Source organism: Ahaetulla prasina, chromosome 4 (assembly GCF_028640845.1).
Source record: "Ahaetulla prasina isolate Xishuangbanna chromosome 4, ASM2864084v1, whole genome shotgun sequence".
NCBI classification, from domain to species: Eukaryota; Metazoa; Chordata; class Lepidosauria; order Squamata; family Colubridae; genus Ahaetulla; species Ahaetulla prasina.
The window spans coordinates 100,257,694-100,278,244 of record NC_080542.1 but is presented as its reverse complement, the minus strand read 5'-3'; the positions used below and the strand labels follow the sequence as shown (position 1 = coordinate 100,278,244).

General features: G+C 40.7%; 1 protein-coding gene across 12 annotated transcripts in view; it reads right to left on the bottom strand.

The window, feature by feature from the left end:
• TBC1D5 (TBC1 domain family member 5) overlaps positions 1–20,551 on the bottom strand; it is a 407,351-nt gene that overhangs the window by 281,478 nt on the left and 105,322 nt on the right. For 2 of the 12 annotated variants that reach the window (XM_058183249.1, XM_058183248.1), the window contains one exon: positions 11,648–11,720. The exons of the other annotated variants lie outside the window; for them this stretch is intronic. The gene's annotated coding sequence lies outside the window, so the exon portion shown is untranslated. The remainder of the gene's footprint in view (positions 1–11,647; positions 11,721–20,551) is intronic. 12 annotated transcript variants of the gene reach the window in all.

Sequence of the window (20,551 nt, the reverse complement as noted above, 5' to 3'; positions counted from 1 at the left end):
TAATAATATACTGTAATAATAACAATATACGATACAGCTGAATTGATGTTGATTTTTTCCTAGCATGGTAAAATGCCACTAAACATTGTGCAAGTTAAGATTGGAAAAGGCTACAAACCCTTGATATCCCAGTGAAAGAAATATTTAGATGTGCATCCAGAGACCATGTATTTCCAAACATAGAATGGCAACAGCAACAGCACAGAGCAAATATAGATGTCATGCATTTATAGTTTAGACAACACACAATTCTTGATGGCTTGTATTGCCAATATAAGGTTTGCTCTTTAGTACTGATTTTCATGGAAGCTTTGCTTTATTGTCATATGCATGCAACAAATACAAGATAATTTATTTTTTTCACTAAACATTAAGAAGATTTTAAGAACAACATCTGTCTTTATATTTTATATAAATCTTGTAACACCTTGTGACTAATCTTTTAAGCCCGTTTTATTAAAAAAAACATAGGAGATGTAAACAAGTGATAGTCATAAATCTCCTTGATTTATTTTTTCTTTTCTTTTTAAAAAAGCTATTGTAGTCTGTTTTTCACTTCATTTTTCCTATAAATCTTTTCCAGCTGCCACTAATCAACTAAAAATGAGGCCCCTGAATTCAGTCTAGACATTATATGGCTGTCGGTGTAACTCATTGGCAAAATTCAAAAGTTTTTGAGAATTTTTGTTAAAAAATGTATGGTCTCAATTTTAGCTGAGGCAGAGTAAATAAGGAAAGCCACCTATAATGCTTTTTAATGAAGCCAATATTAATGTGTTTAAGGGAGAGAAATCTATAGCATACAGCATACATGATATACAAACTGAAAATTAATTCCTTATTTACATTAATGGAAATGATCCTATTCATCAAAAATAGAGGGGATGATTCTTTTCCTGAAACCTAGGGAACAATTAATACAGCACAACAGAAATAGGTGGATAGTTCTGCATAAGAAAAAAGAAGGTCCCATTGTATACGCAAATGTTTGATTTTTACCAAAAATAAATTAAAATAACATAAAATTTACATTGCAACATTTAGATTTATAATATTAAGGAACTTCTATGGATTGCCTAATCTCAATTATGAAAACTCTAGAAAATCCTGTTTTTAAAAGAATCATTGGGTGCTATGCAAATATACCACTATATCTTATAAATTAGGAAGATCAATAGAATATATTGCTCTTGTACTTTCTGTTCACACAAAAGATCAGTTGGATACAACCCTATCACAACTATGGACTAAGTTGAACTGACATTATTAGACTAAGTAAGCATTTGCAAACGTCAAAAGAATCTAATTACACCTACCACAGCATTGAAACTGCAAATCTAAAACACTTGTCAACAATACCTTAAACTTATCAAATGCTGAAGACATATGAAAGAACAGTGTAATAGATGCAAGGAACAAACATTCAAATTTTAGCCATGTAAACAATCAGATGCAGGGACTTGCTCCTCCCTCTTTAGCTCTGTGATTGCAGAAATAATCAGTTTTATATTCCTTTCTTTTGCAACAGCTTTTTCCAAAAATCTATGGACTATTATATAGCTTATAATTAGATTAGATGTCCAGAATACATCAATCAACCATACTGGAACACTTTTTCATCCCTGATGCTAAGAGTTCCACTCTATACTCTCATACAAACTCTAAAATAGAGATAGATTGATTATGCTCAATGTCCCTAAACTATAATTTCTGAGTTTTAGCAAACATAATCAATAGCGAGAGATATTAGGACTTACATTTTAATAACATCTGGGTGCCAAAACCTGCTTACCCTTCTAGAAACTTGAAAATCAAAACAATTGACAAGCCTCAGCATTTTGGCTGATATGCTACTTAAATCCCAAAAGAGAGAACAGTTAAGAAAAACAATTATACTTCAGGAAACACAAAAACATAAAAAGAGCATACAGTTATACATAGTGGGGGTAATGAAAAGGAATATGAAGGATGCTAGGAGTACGGGAGACATGTGATATGAGAACATTTTAGTGTGCAATTTTTAATGTAATCTTGAACTGCAATATCATCTAAAACCCAACTTTTAGCTATATATATGCACAGTTTAATAGAAGTTCATATACAAACCAAGTCTGGCTTTCCAGCTTGGTTTATACATCTTGAGTTAAAAAGTCTTTCTAAATGTCAACTCTCAACATTATAAAATTATACAGAAGGAGAAGAAAACAGGGCTTACAGTGCATATAAATATGGTAGTGTATTAGCCTGCATTTAATTACCAGTTCAAACAACAACCTGATCTAACCTTTGACAAGTAAAATAAATGTTCTGAATAATTTAACCAAAGCAAACATTTGCTGTTAATGTTGGCTAATTATAGTAAGAGTTGTTGAGGAGAGAAGGGGGGAAAGAGAAGGAAATAAGTGAAATGATAATTTATACACTTGTACAGCAGTTGCTACAACTATTTCTTAAAATCCTTGAATGTTTTTCCTTCTAATCTTCACATTCAAACCATATTTCTTTTCCTTTTCTGAAAAAAAAATTAAATATTATTTTGAATAATATAGAGAATGTAATATATTCATATTACATATGTAATATATACATTATATGTATTTATGGTCCCTAGAAATGCTACTTTCTTTCATATTTAAACATTTTCCTATTATTTTACTTGAGAAAATATTGACATTTTTCATGGTGAAACATTTGTAATAAAAATTGCCCCAAATTTGTACAAACTATTTTGGTCAAATGTGTAGCATGGAGAAAGACGAAGGGTATGAAAAGGAGGTGGGTTTGGTGGGAAAGAGGAGAAGAGCAAGGGATAAAGAGAGAAAGTAAGAGGGAGAGATGAGTCTCTTTGGGGGCAAACCTGAGGGAGAAGGGAGAAAAGAGAAGCAGGACTGGATTACCTGGCCTCCATCCCACCAAGGTGGGGAAAGCGAAGCGTGAAGATAAGTTGAGGAAAGGTAGAGAAAGGAGCGTGGGGAAAAGTAAGGGAAAGTGTGTGTGAAAAAGTTGAAAAAAGAGAAGGAAGGGAAAGAGAAAAATCAACAGAAAGGGAGGCAGGCAGAGGAATCAATAATGGAGCAGAGGCAGTAGAAGGAGACACCAGCAAGCAGCAGGAGGGGATTAAGAGAGAGGAGAGAGAGGAAGAAGAGTCTAAAGCCATCTGATTACAACCCCATCATGTGACCCATCTGCTAAGAGGACACTGACCACCACCCCAGTATGTGACCTGCCTGCTGGGAGGAGACTACACAAGTGATCATCAGCTGGAACAAGACAGCTGACACAGGCAAGAGAAGGTGCATGAGGAAGGGACCAGAGTGGACTGGCAGCTATAACAACAGATTGTAGCAGGGGAACGCAGCTGGATGGTTGAAAAAGAAGAAGCCTGGAACCCAGACTTCAGTGATCCTTTTGGGGGTAGTGCTTCACATGAAAAAATTAAGGAAGTGGGCAGGGAAATTCATGGTCTGTGTATACTCCTCTAAACTGCATTAGTGTTTGTCACTATTTGTTTCCCTTCTATTCCCTCTAGCTGCTACTTAAAAAAAACAATCCAAGAATATGAACATCAAGCTCTGGAAAGCAAACCACTGCCAAAGCCTAGAGGTGGTGGTGGTGGTGAGGATAATAAAATTAATTGAGTCATTTATTTTATCATTCCAGTGAGCGCAACCTACAGGTTCTGCGAGCTGCTTGTAGCAAAGTCCAAAAGACCGCCAGGAAATGTGCTAATGGTTATTGGCTGCAGCTTTGCTCTCGGATCCAGATAGCAGCTGACACAGGCAACATCAAGGGAATGTATGATGGCATCAAGCAGGCCTTAGATCCAACACAGAAGAAATCTGCCCCTCTGAAGTGTGCTACAGGTGAGATTATCCAGGACTGAGCATAGCAGATGGCATGGTGAGTGCAGCAATACTCTGAGTTATATTCCAGAGAAAGTGTGGTAACTGAAGATGCATTAAATAAGATTGAATGTCTGCCTGTCTTGGAGGAGCTTGACAGTGAACCAACTTTAGAAGAACAAAATGCAGCCCTGGTCTCCCTTGCCTCTGGCAAGGCACCCGGGAAAGATAACATCCCTGCCAAAGTTCTGAAGTGCTGTAAAGAGAACATTCCCACAGAACTGCATGAAATCTTCTGTATTTGTTGGAGGAAAGGTGGAGTACCACAAGACGTGAAGGATGCAAATATCATCACACTGTACAAAAACAAAGGTGACAGGGGTGACTGTAACAACTACTGGAGGCATCTCTTTTAGTGTTGTAAGGAAGCTACTTGCCCGTGTCGTACTGAAGAGGCTCCAGGTGCTTGCAGAGAGTATCCAGAATCACAGTGTGGCTTTCGAGCCAACAGGTCCACTATTGACATGGTATTTTCCCTTAGACAATTGCAGGAGAAATGCAGGAAACAAAGACAGCCACTTTTCATAGCCTTCATAGATCTTATGAAGGCCTTTGACTTGGTTAGCAGGGACGGCCTTTATAAAATTCTCTCCAAGATTGGATGTCCACCTCAGCTCCTCAACATCATCAGGTCCTTTCATGTGGAAATGAAGGGCACTGTAGTTTTTGATGGTTTAACATCAGATTCCTTTGATATTCGAAGTGGAGTGAAGCAGGGCTGTGTCCTCGCACCAGCTTTATTCGGGATCTTTTTTGCCGTCATGCTGAAACATGCTTTTGGAACTGCAACAGAGGGTATTTACCTCCGGATCAGATCAGACAGAAAACACTTTAATCTCTCTAGACTGAGAACAAAAGTCTAAAGTCCAGCTGAAATGCTTATGGGATTTTCTCTTCGCTGACGATGCTGCCATCACTGCTCACTTTGCTGAAGACATTCAACAACTTATGGACAGTTTTAGCAAGGCCTGCCAACACTTGGGACTAACAATCAGTCTGAAAAAAACACAAGTCATGGGTCAGGACGTGGATCCACCTCCCCGTATTACAATCTTTGCAAAAGAACTGGAGGTCGTCTATGACTTTGTGTACCTCGGCTCAACTATCTGTGACACTCTCTCTTTAGATACTGAATAAACGTATTGGTAAAGCGACCACCACATATTCCAGACTTACAAAGAGAGTATGGCTTAATAAGAAGCTGACGGAACATACAAAGATCCAGGTCTATAGAGCCTGCGTCCTGAGCACACTCTTGTACTCAGTGAGACTTGGACCCTTTACGCAGGAGAGAAAGTTGAACACCTTTCATATGTGCTGTCTCCGATGTATTTTTGGTATCACCTGGCAGGACAAAGTTCCAAATAGTGCAGTCTTGGAAAGTGCTGGAATTTCTAGCATGTATACACAACTGAAACAGTGACGTGTACGCTGGCTTGGGCATGTCATGAGAATGACTGATGGTCGGATTCCAAAAAATCTCCTGTATGGAGAATTAGTGCAGTCCTGCCTCAGAGGGAGACCACAGCTGTGATAAAAGGATATCTGCAAGAGGGACCTAAAGGCCCTGGGAATGGACATTAACAACTGGGAAACCTTGACCGCCGATTGTTCAGCTTGGAGGTTAAAGAAGCAGAATGGCCATCTCCAATTCGAAGAGACATTTGTTCAGCAGGCTAAGGCAAAGAGGCAGTCCCAGAATCAGCGAAATCTGGGGGCTGGGCAGGGACAGAATGTATCTGCCCTCAGCATGGAAGGGATTGCCACTCTCGAATTGGCCTTTTTAGCCACACTAGATGCTGTTTCCAGAGCACAATACCATAGCTTTTTGAGACCGAAGGATGCCAATAAATATTTTATTATTTAATTTTGGTGGCACATTCTGGTAATCCTTTTTCAGGAATCTGAAAGAGTTTAATTTTCATTGATTTCTCATTCCTGTACTTTAAAAATGTGGTATTACATCCCCAAAATGTGTCCTCAAAAATTTCACCACCACCATTCCAGCAACATACTTGTGTCAATAGCCTTTTACAACTCCCTTTACAAGAAGACCAAGGACTTAGCTACAGGCAAAAAATATAGCCAGAACTAACAAACTCCATCTCCATCTGCCAAGCTGAATTTGGTTTCTTTTTATTATTAATATATGAAAGTTGCTATTTAGACAGTGTCTAGATTAGAACAGGCAGCAACAATACATTGTGTCCACTCAGTGGTATTTACTGTATTTTTCGGAGCATAGACCTTTTTCCTCCCTAAAAGAGGGTGAAAATTTGGGTGCCTCTTATAGACCGAATATAGCCTCGCCCAGCCTCTCAAACGGAGGTTTCAGAAGCTGAAAAAAGCCTCTAAAATGGAGGCTTCAGACGCTGAAAAAAAAAAGCCTCTCAAATGGAGGTTTCAGAGGCTGGGAAAAAAGCCTCTCAAATGGAGGTTTCAGAGGCTGAAAAAGCAAGGTGCAGAGTTCACAACCAAGGAACCTGTTGATAAAGTTCACCTCTGGGAACAACTTATTGGGAGTATTCAGGGAGGCCAATCCACCCACCAATCAGCTTTTTTCTCCTTTTCCTCCCCAAAAACTAAGATGCGTCTTATACCCTGGTGCGTCATGTAGTCCGAAAAATACTGTAACTTAGGAACATTATAGATATCCAGGAGGATATCCAAGTTGTGGTGGTTTTTGGTTTTGTTTTGTTTTTTGTCCTTCACTTTCTCTACTATACTTTACCAAATTGTAATAAGTTATTTAGCCCTTAAGGATCAAGGCAGGTGGATAAATTGCATAAATAAATAAGTTTATTTTCAATTGACAAACATACAGTAGAACCAACAATAAAATTTCAAAACTGAATTAAAAACAAGAATTTGGCAATACAAAATGGATGTCTTTAAGGAAGGCTTCACCTTTTAAGAACTAAAATATACATAAAATCTGGGGAAGAGACGGGGCTCTCAATTTCATTTCATATTTCAAAATCAAAATTATCAAATTATAATTTTACCACTTGAATTTAGATATTATCCAAATTCAAATGACAAACAATAGTTTTTCTAAAAAGAGAATGCTAAAAAAATTAAATTATGATACTTCTCTGATAATTGAAAATGGAAAAGATTTGAAAGCTGTAGTAATGAAGCTCAAGGAACATAATGAAAATATGAGACTAAAATTAAATATGAATGACAATAGGTACAATGACCCTTAGGAATAAACAATGAAAGTACTTCAAAATAAGTGTTATAACTTAAGTGTTACAAGAAGCCTTTGACTTTTAAGAATTAAGTGTCAACCGTAAAGGAACTAATAGACAAGAAATATAGTGCAGATCAGTCCTACAGATTGCAATGAAGGAAAATATATTCAGATGCCAGGATTGCATTTCTAACTACAAAGATCAGAATTATGTCAGCAAAGGTTTTCCTGGGACACTCTACAGAAATGACTTTGAAAAAGTAGGATAATAGAATATGGGTGCTTTTTACTTTTGGTACTGGAGAAAACTGCTGAGAGTATCACTGTTAAGAAAATAAACTGATCATCGAACAAATAAACTGAAATCTTATTCAGAATAAAAACTGTTAGACATAAATATGATGTGTTGGATATGATATCTGGACAACAAATATGATCTGGACAAGATTTCAATGTTGGAAACATGGAAAGAAAAGAGCACCAATCAGCACCAACATGGATGGACTGAGTTATAGAGATGAAATGTGTACTGTTGTAACCCTGAAGGACTGGGTAAGTCAGCTCTTACCTAGATAAAATTTATCTAAGTAGTCACTAAAAATTGACATTAACCTGGTGGCACATATCAATCAATTCTGCATTCCATTTAACCATTAACATTTGATATAATTGATTAATAAACTTTTATAAAGAGTAACTGTAGGATTTTTAGTAGCACAGAATTTTCTAATTATTTGTAATACTGTACATGTTTCTGAGGTTGAAAAATGCTAGCCAAATGGGATGTCAATAGCTATTGCAATTGTAAATTCTGCTAGTGAACCATATTAGGTGATAAATGATAAAAATACACTGTTTTTATCTATCATATTTTTGTATAATTATAACTAATTTGTAGAAATTGTCAGTAGGTGGCTTGGGATGGGAATGACATTAGAAAACAGACAAATTGAGTTTAACTGCCCAAACACATAGTGGGAAACCTTGCCAATGTTCAGGTTTATAGGAGCAAGCTTAGCTATAGTGAGATGTCCCCCTCCCCCTCCACCACCACTACCCTCAGCATCGTGGCACTAAGCCACGCGTGCGTGCGTACGCACACAGGTAGAAGATCCGTATCAAATGTTGAGTTTTGAATCTTTCTTTGTCTGAAATAGAAACAGCACGTTCTTTCACTAAACATGGGTATAACGTGGGAGATAAATGCTTTCCAGATATTTTTTGCACCTGCTCTTAAAGCAGAGAAATTTGAACAGATATCTATATACAGATAATCCTTGGCTTATGACCACAGATGAAACCAAAATTTCCATTGCTAAGCAATATGAATAAGTGAGTCATGCCCAATTTTGCAAAAGCATTTTTGCCATAGCTTTAAGTGGATCACTGCAGTTGTTAAGTGAATTATGTGGCTATTATGCAAATCCAGCTTCCTAGAAGTCAGCGTGTCAGAAGCTGACTTGGAAGGCCACAAAGCATGATCGCATGACCCTAAGGTCATTGTAAATACATGCTAGTTGGCTACCACCAGAATCTTGATCATGACCATTTGGATCCTGCAAAAATAATAAGTGCAAGGACCAGTTTATAAGTCACTTTTTTCAGTGTATTGTAATTTCAAACAGTAGTTAAATTAATGGCTATAAGTCAAGGATTAACTCTTTTTCCTACAGTTCTCTTTAACAGAAACTGCAAATTTTAAAATGTTATGATACAAAATATATTTTGTGCAAGATTTTCCTTCCCCCTGCTATGGCATTCCCTGTTAACTATATTCAGTAGAAGTGATTTTTTTTTAAACGTGCACCTGACATGTTACATTAAGATTGAAAGCACTAGATTCACACCTTCAAAATATGAAGGCAAAGGGAATTTTCATGGACATTTTATACATTTATTAATATGATCAGTTCCATCATGTCCCAGGGAAAACATCTTATTAGTGCTACAATTAAAAGATTCAGCAACCATCCACACTATCTTTGCCTTTTAACAGTTCCAATCAGTAGCAGATCTAGGTGTAATCAACAGCAGCAGGGGGCTTTAAGAAGCAAAACAAAACAAAAACAGTAGGGTTCTTTACTAGTATACTCTAAGTGATAACAAGGAGACATATTTTATTCTACCTTATTCCCAAACAGAACTTTGCAAGTCTTGTAATATACTTGTATGAAACACGTTTTAATTACTCAGCTGCAAGACAAAAATATCACATCTCAAAATGCTCACATTAAAATGAAGAAACAATAAAAATTAGCATCACTATAAAAGTCCTTCTCTCACTGTGGAAGTCCAATACATGAATCCTTTCATATTTTAGAAGACAAGATTAGGGCTGATTTATTTTCAAATGATTACAGGAATTCCTGGTGAATTTATATATACATCTATGCAGAAAATTAATTTCACATATGCAAGAAAGAAGAAGATAGCTTTCCTTCCTTTGAAAGAGTTCATTAGAGATCTGACAAGTATGGATTAATAACATAGGAAACAACAATCTGTAAAAACTAATGTTACTTTCTGAAAAGCCCTATCCACTTTATTTTTAAATTTAAAAAAAATAGCTACCATCAAGCACAGGACATCATGATGCAGACTGTGTTAGCCAAAGTTTGTGTTTATCTTAATTATTGGTGGGAATATATTAAATGGCTTATGTCGGTTTTAATACTTCATAACTATCCCCAGACTTGCTTTGTGCGACTGTCTTTAAAACAACCATTTAATGGCTGTTAAAACTCCAAAGCAATTCCAGAAATTGTCCCAAACAGTAATCTTTAAGATAATAGAATAGAAAAATGATTTCACAAAAGGTGAATATTCATATTAGTGTTTTAACAAATATTACTTGTGACATGTCATTTAAGGCTTACTATTGCCCTGAGCCCATGGTTTATATTATGCAAGCAAAACTACTGTTTTAAAAAACCTAGATAAAATTTAGAAGCAAATACTTGTGTGTTTTCTATGTGGCTAATTCAGAGAGAGAGAGAGAATCAGAGAGTAAGATGGAGAGAATGAGAGAGAATCAGAATGAGAGAGAATGAGAGACAGAGAGACAGAGAATGAGAGAGTGAGAATCAGAATGAGATAGAAAGAGAAAGAGACAGAGAATCAGAGAATCAGAGAAGAATCAGAGAGAGACAGAATGAAAGAGAATCAGAGAGAGAGAGAGAGAGAGAGAGAGAGAATCAGAATGAGAGAGCGTGGGTGAGAGAGAGAGAGAGAAAGAGTGGGGGAGAGAGAGAGAGAAAGAGGGAGAGAGAGAAAGAGAGAGAGAGAAGGAAGAGTGCCTGAAGAACCCCATCCTGTCACTTGGAGTGGAGTCCATGAGCTTCAGCAAGAGGTGCGCTGGATTCCTATTAAAATTATGAACTTGGTGTTCCTTCAGGTCCAAAAGGTTGGGGACCCCTGTTCTAAGAAGCAACATGGTAGTGGTGGGATTCAACCTGTTGTGACTCCAGCTCCCGAACCTGGCCCCATGCCTGAAAGTGACTCCGAGAGTGGGGGGAAGGGCTGGTAAGGCTTACCCTTGGGAGCACTGATTCCTTTGGCCCAGCTCCAGAAGCCAGAACCAGACCACTCAGAGGACGTAATGAGGCCGTCATGCCCTGATTCCTCCCTTCCCCAGGCTACGCCTTCAGACCCAGCTGATAATAATAATAATCAAGCTTGGATCGACCCGTGCTTCAGAAGATTAGAGAGGCGGCGTCATCAAAGGGAAGGGTGGGGCAGGAGCCCCACTCCACAGGATATATCAGGAGCTTTGGGACTGCTCTCATTCCACAGGAAGCAAAAATTAGCTGAACCGTTTCAAAGAGAGCTGAAAGTCTTACTCTGTGAGTCATTTGTTTGAACTTTGGCAGGCAGCTGCGATTTCTCTGCCAGGACTGATAAGAGCCTTGAATCCACTGGCTGAAGGCCAGCTCGTTGCTCCGAAGTGGGGAAGGAGACAGAACACAACCGGTTCACACACTTTGGCCAAACCGGTTGTTAAATTGCTGGCTTGCCCCACCCTGCCACTACTTATAGGCCTTGCATGCCTTGGCTGGTGCCTTAGAGTCACACCGCGCAGAGATGGGCTGCTACCGGTTCGCTCTGGTTGGGCGTACCAATTGTTCAGTTCAGTGAACCAGCAAATGCCACCACTGGCTGGCCCTGCCCACCCCACCCCTCCTAGTCACTCCTTATCTCTCCTCGCCTGCCTTGGCTGCTGCCTAGAGTCAGCCTGAGGCATAGCTGCTGCTGTTGTCTGGTTCTCTCGCTTGCCTTGACCATGTGGCCCAGCTGATCTCTGCCTGGTGAGTCTTCCTTCGCTTCTCGCCCAGCTGCCTCCCATGTGGTCCCAGCAGCCGTTTGCTTGCCTGCTTTCCCTGTAGCCTCTCACATGGCCCAGCTACTTGCCTTCCTTTGCCTGTTTGTTGGCATGTAGGGCCTGTTACAAGGCCTTCCTAGGGCTCCCCCAGCCTGTTACAGGCCAAAATGGAGAGTCCCTGGCCCTGATCCATCTTCCTTACCTCATTTTCCATGGCTTTACTGTACTTACTTTTCGAAGAGATGCAGAAGAGGCTGAGCCACTGACAGAGAAGCCGAAGTATTTTATTCAAAAACAGGTGAAGCTGTAAGAATGTGAGATGTAAGGAAAACAGCTTTCCACATCTGAATAAAAGACTTTTTTATTATTTAATTTTACAGAACCACAGAGCTATTTATCATTTTAGCCATTTTTGACATAAGATTGCCAGATTTTAAAATTATGAGTATTTAAACATTTCATGGAAAAGTCTTTTTATAATGCTACTATCAAGCATTGTACATTAGGCTTGTTAAATTTCTTTTTTCTGATCAGATTGTATTTCACAATGCTTCAAGTGTATAATGGCTTATTTAGTTATATTAACAGAATAGATATCAGTAAAAATTATCTCTTTATAGCAAAAAAAAAAAAGTCAGTAATCCATGGGAAATGGGGTGGGAAGGAGTAAGTGGAATCTGAGATGCTAGCTAAGCAGGCCCAGTCTGTGGAGACCCAGCAGATGGGTTGAGGGAAGCAATTGTGGGGATCTCAGGGGAACATGAGGTATCTCAGTGGATTGGAGGAGGACTTAGATAGTCGGCTCCAGCACTAGGCTCCACATGCTGTTCCTCAGCCTGAGATACCTCACGTGCATTATACATTATCTGAATAATGAGAGTGAGGGAGGATCTCAGGAAGTCCTGCCTGAGTACCACACGAGTACCGTATCACGCCCACCCAGTCACGTCCACAAAGCGAGTCATTAGGGCAGGAAGTAGTTGTTAAAAAATTTGCAGCCCACCGGCACCGCAGCATAGCTGCAGCTGCTCTTTGGCTCCCTTATCTTGATCACGTGGCCACCTGACCCAGCCTCCTTGCTTGCCTTTGCTGTGGCCTACGGCACGGCAGCCTCCCACTTGTCTTGGCCTATTCCCAAATGCCCACCTTGGGCTTCTCCCGACCGCTCCAGCAGCAGAACCATTAGCATAGCCGGGTGCCCCCTCAGGGAAGGGGGGCTGGGAAGGGTGCTCGTCTCCAAAGCCTCCTGTTTCTCTTGCCCTTCACCTCCTATCACTTCACATAGACTCAATCTGTTTCTCTCCCTCTGCCCCCTACCATTTCTCTCAGCCTTCTACCACTTCTCTCCCTCTGCTTCCTATCGGTTCTCGAGGCTCGAGACAAAGCACCTGGTCTGGGCACACAGCCCTCCACAACAGAGCCCTTCCTGGGGAGCAAAGCCTTGGATGACCTGATCTGTCTTGAAGGCCTTGAAGAGCTCCAGACTTTCCATATGCCTCCGCTGGCCTGAGCACCCTGCCTTTCAGATCCCAATGGGTCCAGCACTCAGTGGTGGTGGCATTCTGGGAGGGCAGGCAGATGTCCTGGGAATGCACACGTGCACCACAGTGGGGATGTAGTCTAAGCCCTAGTGTAGTGTCTCTCACAAGGTCCACCTGCTGTCAGTTTTACTTTTGCGGGCAGCCGTGCGCTGGCCCCATTGGGATCTGAAGGGCAGGGCGTTCAGGCCAGCGGAAGTGCATGGAAACTCTGAAAGTAAGGCCGATGCCAAGGGAGGGAGACCCACTGCACTTGGACCTCAGGTGGACAAGGCGAGGCTCGCTCACCTTTTGGGCCTAGTGCGCTCACCTTCCACGGAGCATCCGAGTGACTGCTGCCCACTCACCTTCCCCTCTGCCTTGGGTTCCGCATCCAGCCCATGGGGGGGATGCGCCACTGCTGAACCAGCCAGCGGGTGGGTGGGCGGCCCTTGGGGGAGATGCCACTCTGGGGCCAAGAATGCTGCTTTGCTGTGGTGTGTGCATGTAGCCCCAGGACACCTGCCCACCCAAGCACTGTCGCCACTACTCTGCAGCTCACCTTCCGCCGCCACTGCCACTCTGGAGCTTGCCCTCCGCCGCCTCTGCTGCCTTGTCCCACTGCTCTAGAGCTCACCTTCTGCCTTCCCCTGCCACTCTGGAGCTCGCCTTGTGCCACTGCTGCTCTGGAGCTCACCTTCTGCTGCCGTTGCAAGGGCCTCCCACCTAGCATGGGGTGGCAGGAGGAGGAACAGTATGGCCGGGAAGGCTGCCTGCCAAAGGCGGAATAACTGTGAACCCGTAAGTATGTATGAGGTCTTCTTCCTTGAGCAAAAGTTTAAACTATAAGACCTCCAAGGTAGGTCTTCTGCTAGCCTATGATTCTAAAGCCTCGAAGACAAGGGAAAAAAGGGCCTCTGGTGGCTCAGACTGCTAAGACAGTCTGTTATTAAAACAGCTGCTTGCAATTACTGCAGGTTCAAGTCCCACCAGGCCCAAGGTTGACTCAGCCTTCCATCCTTTTTTTTTTTTTATTGAAAGAGTTTTAAAAAACAAAAACATTTTTCCCCCTTTTTCCCCCTCCCTCCCAAAAAAAAAACAAAAAAAAACCCCTCCCCCCCTCCCTCCCCCCCCCCCGGCTTCCCGGGTCAATCACAAGGTATTGTTATACATAAACCAAACATAGAATAAAATTTTCCCTTCCAATCCAAATAACCACATCCAAAGCTTTTCATCTCCCAACCCCCTCCCAGCCTTCCATCCTTTATAAGGTACCGTATATACTCGAGTATAAGCCGAGTTTTTCAGCACGTTTTTTGTGCTGAAAAACATCCCCTCGGCTTATACTCGAGTATATACGGCTTATACTCGAGGTTTTTTTTTTCTTCTTTTTTTCACATTATACCGGATGGCGCAAACTTGGCGGGCTTTTGCATTAGCGCGGGGAAGCCCTGCCGGTGCAGTGAGAGGCGGGCGGGGCGCCGCCAGCCTTCTCGGCTGAGGGAGGGAGGCTTTCCCTGACCGGTAGCTGCCTCATTTCCCTCCCTCGGCTTATACTCGAGTCCCCAGTTTACCCCAGTTTTTTGGGGTAAAATTGGGGACCTCGGCTTATACTCGGATCGGCTTATATTCGAGTATATACGGTAGGTAAAATGAGGACCCAGATTGTTGGGGGCAATAAGTTGACTTTGTATATAATATACAAATGGATGAAGACTATTGCTAACATAGTGTAAGCCGCCCTGAGTCTTCGGACAAGGGCGGGATATAAATGCAAATTTTTTTAAAAAGTTGCTTAAATTGTGTGTGTGTGTGTGTGTGTGTGTGTGTGTATGAGAGAGAGAGAGAGAGAGGGAGGGAGGGGGAGAGAGAGAGAGAGAGGGAGGGAGGGAGGGAGGGAGGGAGGGAGGGAAGGCAAGGTGACTTCTAGGGGGTGCAATTTGGAGAAGTATCAAAAGAAATGCCAAAAGGGCAATCAATTTGGGATTAAATTCCAAATGAAATTGGGTCTTCAGGGTAAGGAGACATGAAGAACTGCAGGTTTCTAAAAATCTTATTAAAATGAATCTCTAGAGGCAGCTCTTTAACTCATTAGTCCAGAAGGAGCAAAAGAGATAGGATTCCAATGAGGGTCTTAGCTATTTAGCTCAGGAATAACAGAATAAGAGAGTTGAAAGGGACTTTGGAGGTCTTATAGTCTAATTCCCTGCTCAGGCAGAGAAACTGAGGATGCCAAAATCTGAGTTGGGGGCCTGGGAAAGATGTCAGAATAACAGAATAACACTTAGAAGGGACCTTTAGAGGGGAGGACCCTCTACCATTTCAGAGAAATGGCTGTCCAGTCTTTTTTTTTTCAAACAAGTTTTTATTGATTTTTTAATTTCCCCCCCTACACATATACATGGTTTACGAACAGAGAATTCACTGTATCATACCTTATACAATTCAATATATTCGAATATATTTTACTTAGTTACAGTTTTTGCCAAAATATTCTTTTTTCATAATTTTTATTCATATCTTAATATTTCCTTGTTCATATCATTGTCACATCTTCTTTCGCCCTCAAGTTCTAATTTCTCCATTTTTATTAGAATGTATTCTCTTTCATTCTTTTTTTTAACTGTTTCAATTTTTATCCTAATATATTCAAATATATTCAGAGTTGCCTTTCTTCCATTTCATCTTTTCCTTTTCACAGCAATCCTTTCTTCTCCTTCTCACTCCTCTTCCTCCCTTCTTTCATCCTCCCTTTCTTCTCTCCTCTCCTCTTCCCTTTCTTCTCTCCTCTTCCTCCCTTCTTTCATCCTCCTTCTTCTCTCCTCTTCCTCCCTTCTTTCATCCTCCCTTTCTTCTCCTTCTCACTCCTCTTCCTCCTTCTTTCATCCTCCCTTTCCTTCTCTCCTCTTCCCTTTCTTCTTTCTCTCTCCCTCCTTCTCCCTTTCCATCTCTCTCCTTCTTCTTATCTCACTCCATTGCTGTATTTATTTTCATTTCAATATTTCTGGTGTCCAGGCAACCCCAATTTTTTCATTTATTGAGAATATTTCTTAAACCTCCCCTCATATATTTTAGTTATTAATACTGTCTTCATCTTATTCCATTTATATCTTACAATCAATTAATATAACCTTCCACCTCTTATTTTCTTAGAGTTTTTGTTCACAATTCAATAGTTACTATTCTCTTCCAATATTATACATCATTTACTAACATTTCAATTTTATTTCCTTTTGCATCTTAATAACAATCATTTTCACTTATAAACAATAGTATCTTTCACATTCCATCTGCTGGACTATTTATTATTTTTTTTAAAAAACAATGTATTTCTTCTTTTTTACCTTCTTTACAATTTTATATCTTAACTTCAATTAATTTTTCCATTCTTTTATATATTTAAATTTTATTTCCTTACCATCAACTATAATTCCCTCTCATTCCATGTATTCTCAGACACAAAAAGAAAAAGAAAACATATATCCCATTATATCTTCCACATTTCATTTACTTTTCCATTTTATATTAAATAATATATTCCTTCTTTTTTACTCCCTTCATTCACTTCATTTCAATCTTTTTTTAACTACTCTTTTATAATATTCTATATATTTCTTCTAATTTCCATCATTCCTAAGAGTTTCTACAACTATTTTAATTTCTTTTCTACTATTTATTTTTTCTTCCTTTTAACCATTTTCTTTCAGTCTCTCTAAAATCCCCTTAATATTTTTCTCTTTCTCCCGTTCTTTTATCTTCTTCTTTCTCTTTCTTGTATCTTCGTTTCCACCTTTCTCTAACTTTTACTTTTTTCATTTCCCCCCTTAATTTTTCTCCATTTCCTCCTCTTCTCTTTATTCTGTCACTGCTGATCCCAGTGTAATCATCTATTTTTTCGCTCTTTTAATTCCCCCCCAATCTTTTCTTCTTTTCTTTTTCCCCTTTCTTTTTCAAAGTATTCTTCCCCCTCCCCATTTCTATTCTTTCACTATCAATCTCAATATGGTCATCTGTATTTTTATCCTCACTCATTTCTTTTTCAACATTATATTTTGGTTCCTCTTGTTTCCTCATAATTTCTATTTTTATTTTTAAGCCACAGCTCTGCTTGTTTATTTCCTTTAAAGAATTCTCGCACCATTTGAAGAATCTCCCATAATTCCTCCCAACTCTCCATATTTTCAATATAAGGAGAAAGGCTTTTTAAATTTATTTATTTTAACTTATATATAGTCCAAATTCAAGTCCAAAATATTGTCTCTCTCCCCCCCCCACTTTTTTTCCGATTTCCAAATGCAAGCCAGTTCAGTTTTTTTTTTTTCTAGGTTGTCCTAGTTCCAATCTTGATCTTTCCAGTCTTTTGAAGCTATGCCACAGCTGTTTAAACAAGTACTCCTTCGGTGTTCCTCTTTCTCTTAATAGCCTAAACAATGCAATATTGTTTTTTCCCTTTCCAGCGATGTTTCTCTCCAATCCACAACTCCCAGCAACAAAATGTCACTTGTTAATCCACAAAACCAATTCCTTTGTCTTCCTCTATTTAATCCTTTTGTTAACAAAAGATGCTTTCTCTCAGTTTTCTTCTCCTTTTAATATTTATTTTTTCTTCCAAAACCAATTTTAAGTGCAGATGGAACGTTAGTTCTTTTAGGACTTTTGTCTTATAAATCTTCTTTGTTGTTTGTTTCCTCTCCATTTAAGTTTCCGCGTGCCAATTAGCCACTAACTTCAAGCCGGAAAATCTCTTGAGCTTTAAAAGTTTTTTTTTCCCCTTCTTACCTGCGAGTTGGCCAATCGCTCACCCGGTAACAATACTCTGTTCAAATCTTCACTCCTGCTTAATCTTAATCCAGTCCGGCTTCCGACCCGGATACAGCACGGAGACAGCTTTGGTCGCATTGGTAGATGATCTCTGGAGGGCTAGGGACAGGGGTTATTCCTCTGCCCTGGTCCTATTAGACCTCTCAGCGGCGTTCGATACCATCGACCATGGTATCCTGCTGCACCGGTTGGGGGGATTGGGAGTGGGAGGCACCGTATATCGGTGGTTCTCCTCCTATCTCTCCGACCGGTCGCAGACGGTGTTGACAGGGGGGCAGAGGTCGACCGCGAGGGGCCTCACTTGTGGGGTCCCTCAGGGGTCGATTCTCTCGCCCCTGCTGTTCAACATCTACATGAAGCCGCTGGGTGAGATCATCAGTGGTTTCGGGGTGAGATACCAGCAGTACGCTGATGATACCCAGCTGTACTTTTCCACCCCGGGCCACCCCAATGAAGTTGTTGAAGTGCTGTCCCGGTGTTTGGAAGCCGTACGGGTCTGGATGGGGAGAAACAGGCTCAAGCTTAATCCCTCCAAGACGGAGTGGCTGTGGATGCCGGCATCCCGATTCAGTCAGCTGCAGCCGCAGCTGGCTGTTGGGGGCGAATTATTGGCCCCAAAGGATAGGGTGCGCAACTTAGGTGTCCTCCTGGATGATCGGCTGTCGTTTGAAGATCATCTGACGGCCGTCTCCAGGAGGGCCTTCCACCAGGTTCGCCTGGTTCGGCAGTTGCGCCCCTTCCTTGATCGAGATGCCTTATGCACAGTCACTCATGCGCTCGTTACCTCTCGCTTGGATTACTGTAATGCTCTCTACATGGGGCTCCCCTTGAAGTGCACTCGGAGGCTCCAGGTAGGTCAGGATGCAGCTGCGGGTGATAGAGGAGCTACTCGTGGCTCCCATGTAACACCGCTCCTGCGCAGACTGCACTGGCTGCCTGTGGCCTTCGAGTGCACTTTAAGGTGTTGGTTCTGACCTTTAAAGCGCTCCATGGCTTAGGACCTGGGTACTTACGGGACCGCCTGCTGTTACCACATGCCTCCCACCGACCGTCGCTCCCATAGAGGGACTTCTCAGGGTGCCGTCCGCCAAACAATGTCGGCTGGCGGCCCCAGGAAGGGGCCTTCTCTGTGGGGCTCCCACTCTGGAGCAGGCTTCCCCAGGTCTACGTCAAATACCTGACCTTCGGACATTCCGTCGTGAACTAAAGACACATCTCTTTATTCGCGCGGGGCTGGCCTAAATTGGATTTTTAATGGGAAATTTTATTAATTTTTAAACGGGGTTTTTAGTTTATGGTAATTTAATTTCAGGCTAATTTTAAATAAGTTTTTTAAATGATATTTTAACTTGTATATTTGTATTGCTGGTTTTATCTTGCCTGTACACCGCCCTGAGTCCTTCGGGAGAAGGGCGGTATAAAAATCAAATAAAATAAAATAAATAAAATAAATAAATAAATCTTCTTGTGTGGCCGTCCCGACTTTGGCAGTTCCTAATGGTTGCCTTTCCTTGCCGTTGGGTCGAAGGCTGGGTGCGGTGCTGCAGGGAATTTGAAACTTCGTTGTTTGCGCCGGCCAGTGCCTTCTTTCTTTGCCGTCCCTCCAGGACAGCTATGGAATTTCGATACTCTTCCCAGAGCTCTGAGTTTCTGAAAAACTTCCAGTGACCGAGCACCCAGAACTTCTGGAGACAAGCAGTTCCACTGGTTAATTGGTTAATTGTTCTCAATGTCAGGAAGTTTCTCCTTAGTTTTAGACTGCTTCTCTCTTGGTTCAGTTTCCATCTTTTTTTTCTTGTTTTGCCTTCTGCTTCTTTGGAAAATATATTGCCCTCCATTTTTTGTGGCAGCCCCTCAAACACCTGTTTTCTGACCTGCCTATCAACTTTTCGGCAAAGCATGTGAGCCATTTCCTCCTTTCAGTGGTCTATGAAAGTACATCTATAGTATGTAGATGCAGATAATAAAGTCGAAAAAAGGTGAACAACATTTTTACAGAACTATAGATACGTTGAGGCCTGGTGTGGCAAGAGTAGTGGCTGGGAGGGAAGGGGCCTGTTGTTAAATTACTTGAATCCCACCATTGAACACAGCCTATCTTTCTAAAAGGTAGAAGATAGTAATGACAGGGAACTTTAATTAGCCTGACATCTGGTAAGAAGCAAACTTACCAAGTTTGCTTGGTAACCAAGCATACCTATTCTAGAAAAATCTTGACTAGTTTCACTGATAACTTTTTCCTTCATAGGAGGAAAGCATGAAAACATTAGAAGCTGGAATGAGATAAAGAGATAATGTAATGGGGTAATGGAAACTGAAGATGAGCATAATCATTACATATGGTGAACTTTAAAAAAGCTGATTTTAATGAGAAATATTCATCTTGCAGTTCTTAAAACAGGAGAAACCAAAGAACAAGTGCAAACTATTCCAATGACAGGTAAAAATAGTTGACAACAAAAACGCTAGCATATCTGTATAAAAAGTTTATTAAAAATTTGAAAACAAAAAAGACACAAAGGAAGACCTCAAAGGTTCTTTTTCAAAATGCAACTGGATTAATTTTTCCCTGTTTCCAGTTGCCTTTTGAAAGAGCACCTTTGAGATAACTAAGTCCTGGTTGACTGAAAATCTCCATGGATACAAAAGGAGATGGAAAAGGTCAAGGAAAAATCTATGAGTACATTAGGTAGCCTACATATACAGAATGTTTCAAACAAGCCAGTACTCAAATTGAGTTGAGATGGTTGAATAATATATATTAATGAGCAATATGATGAAATCAAATAAATAAAAG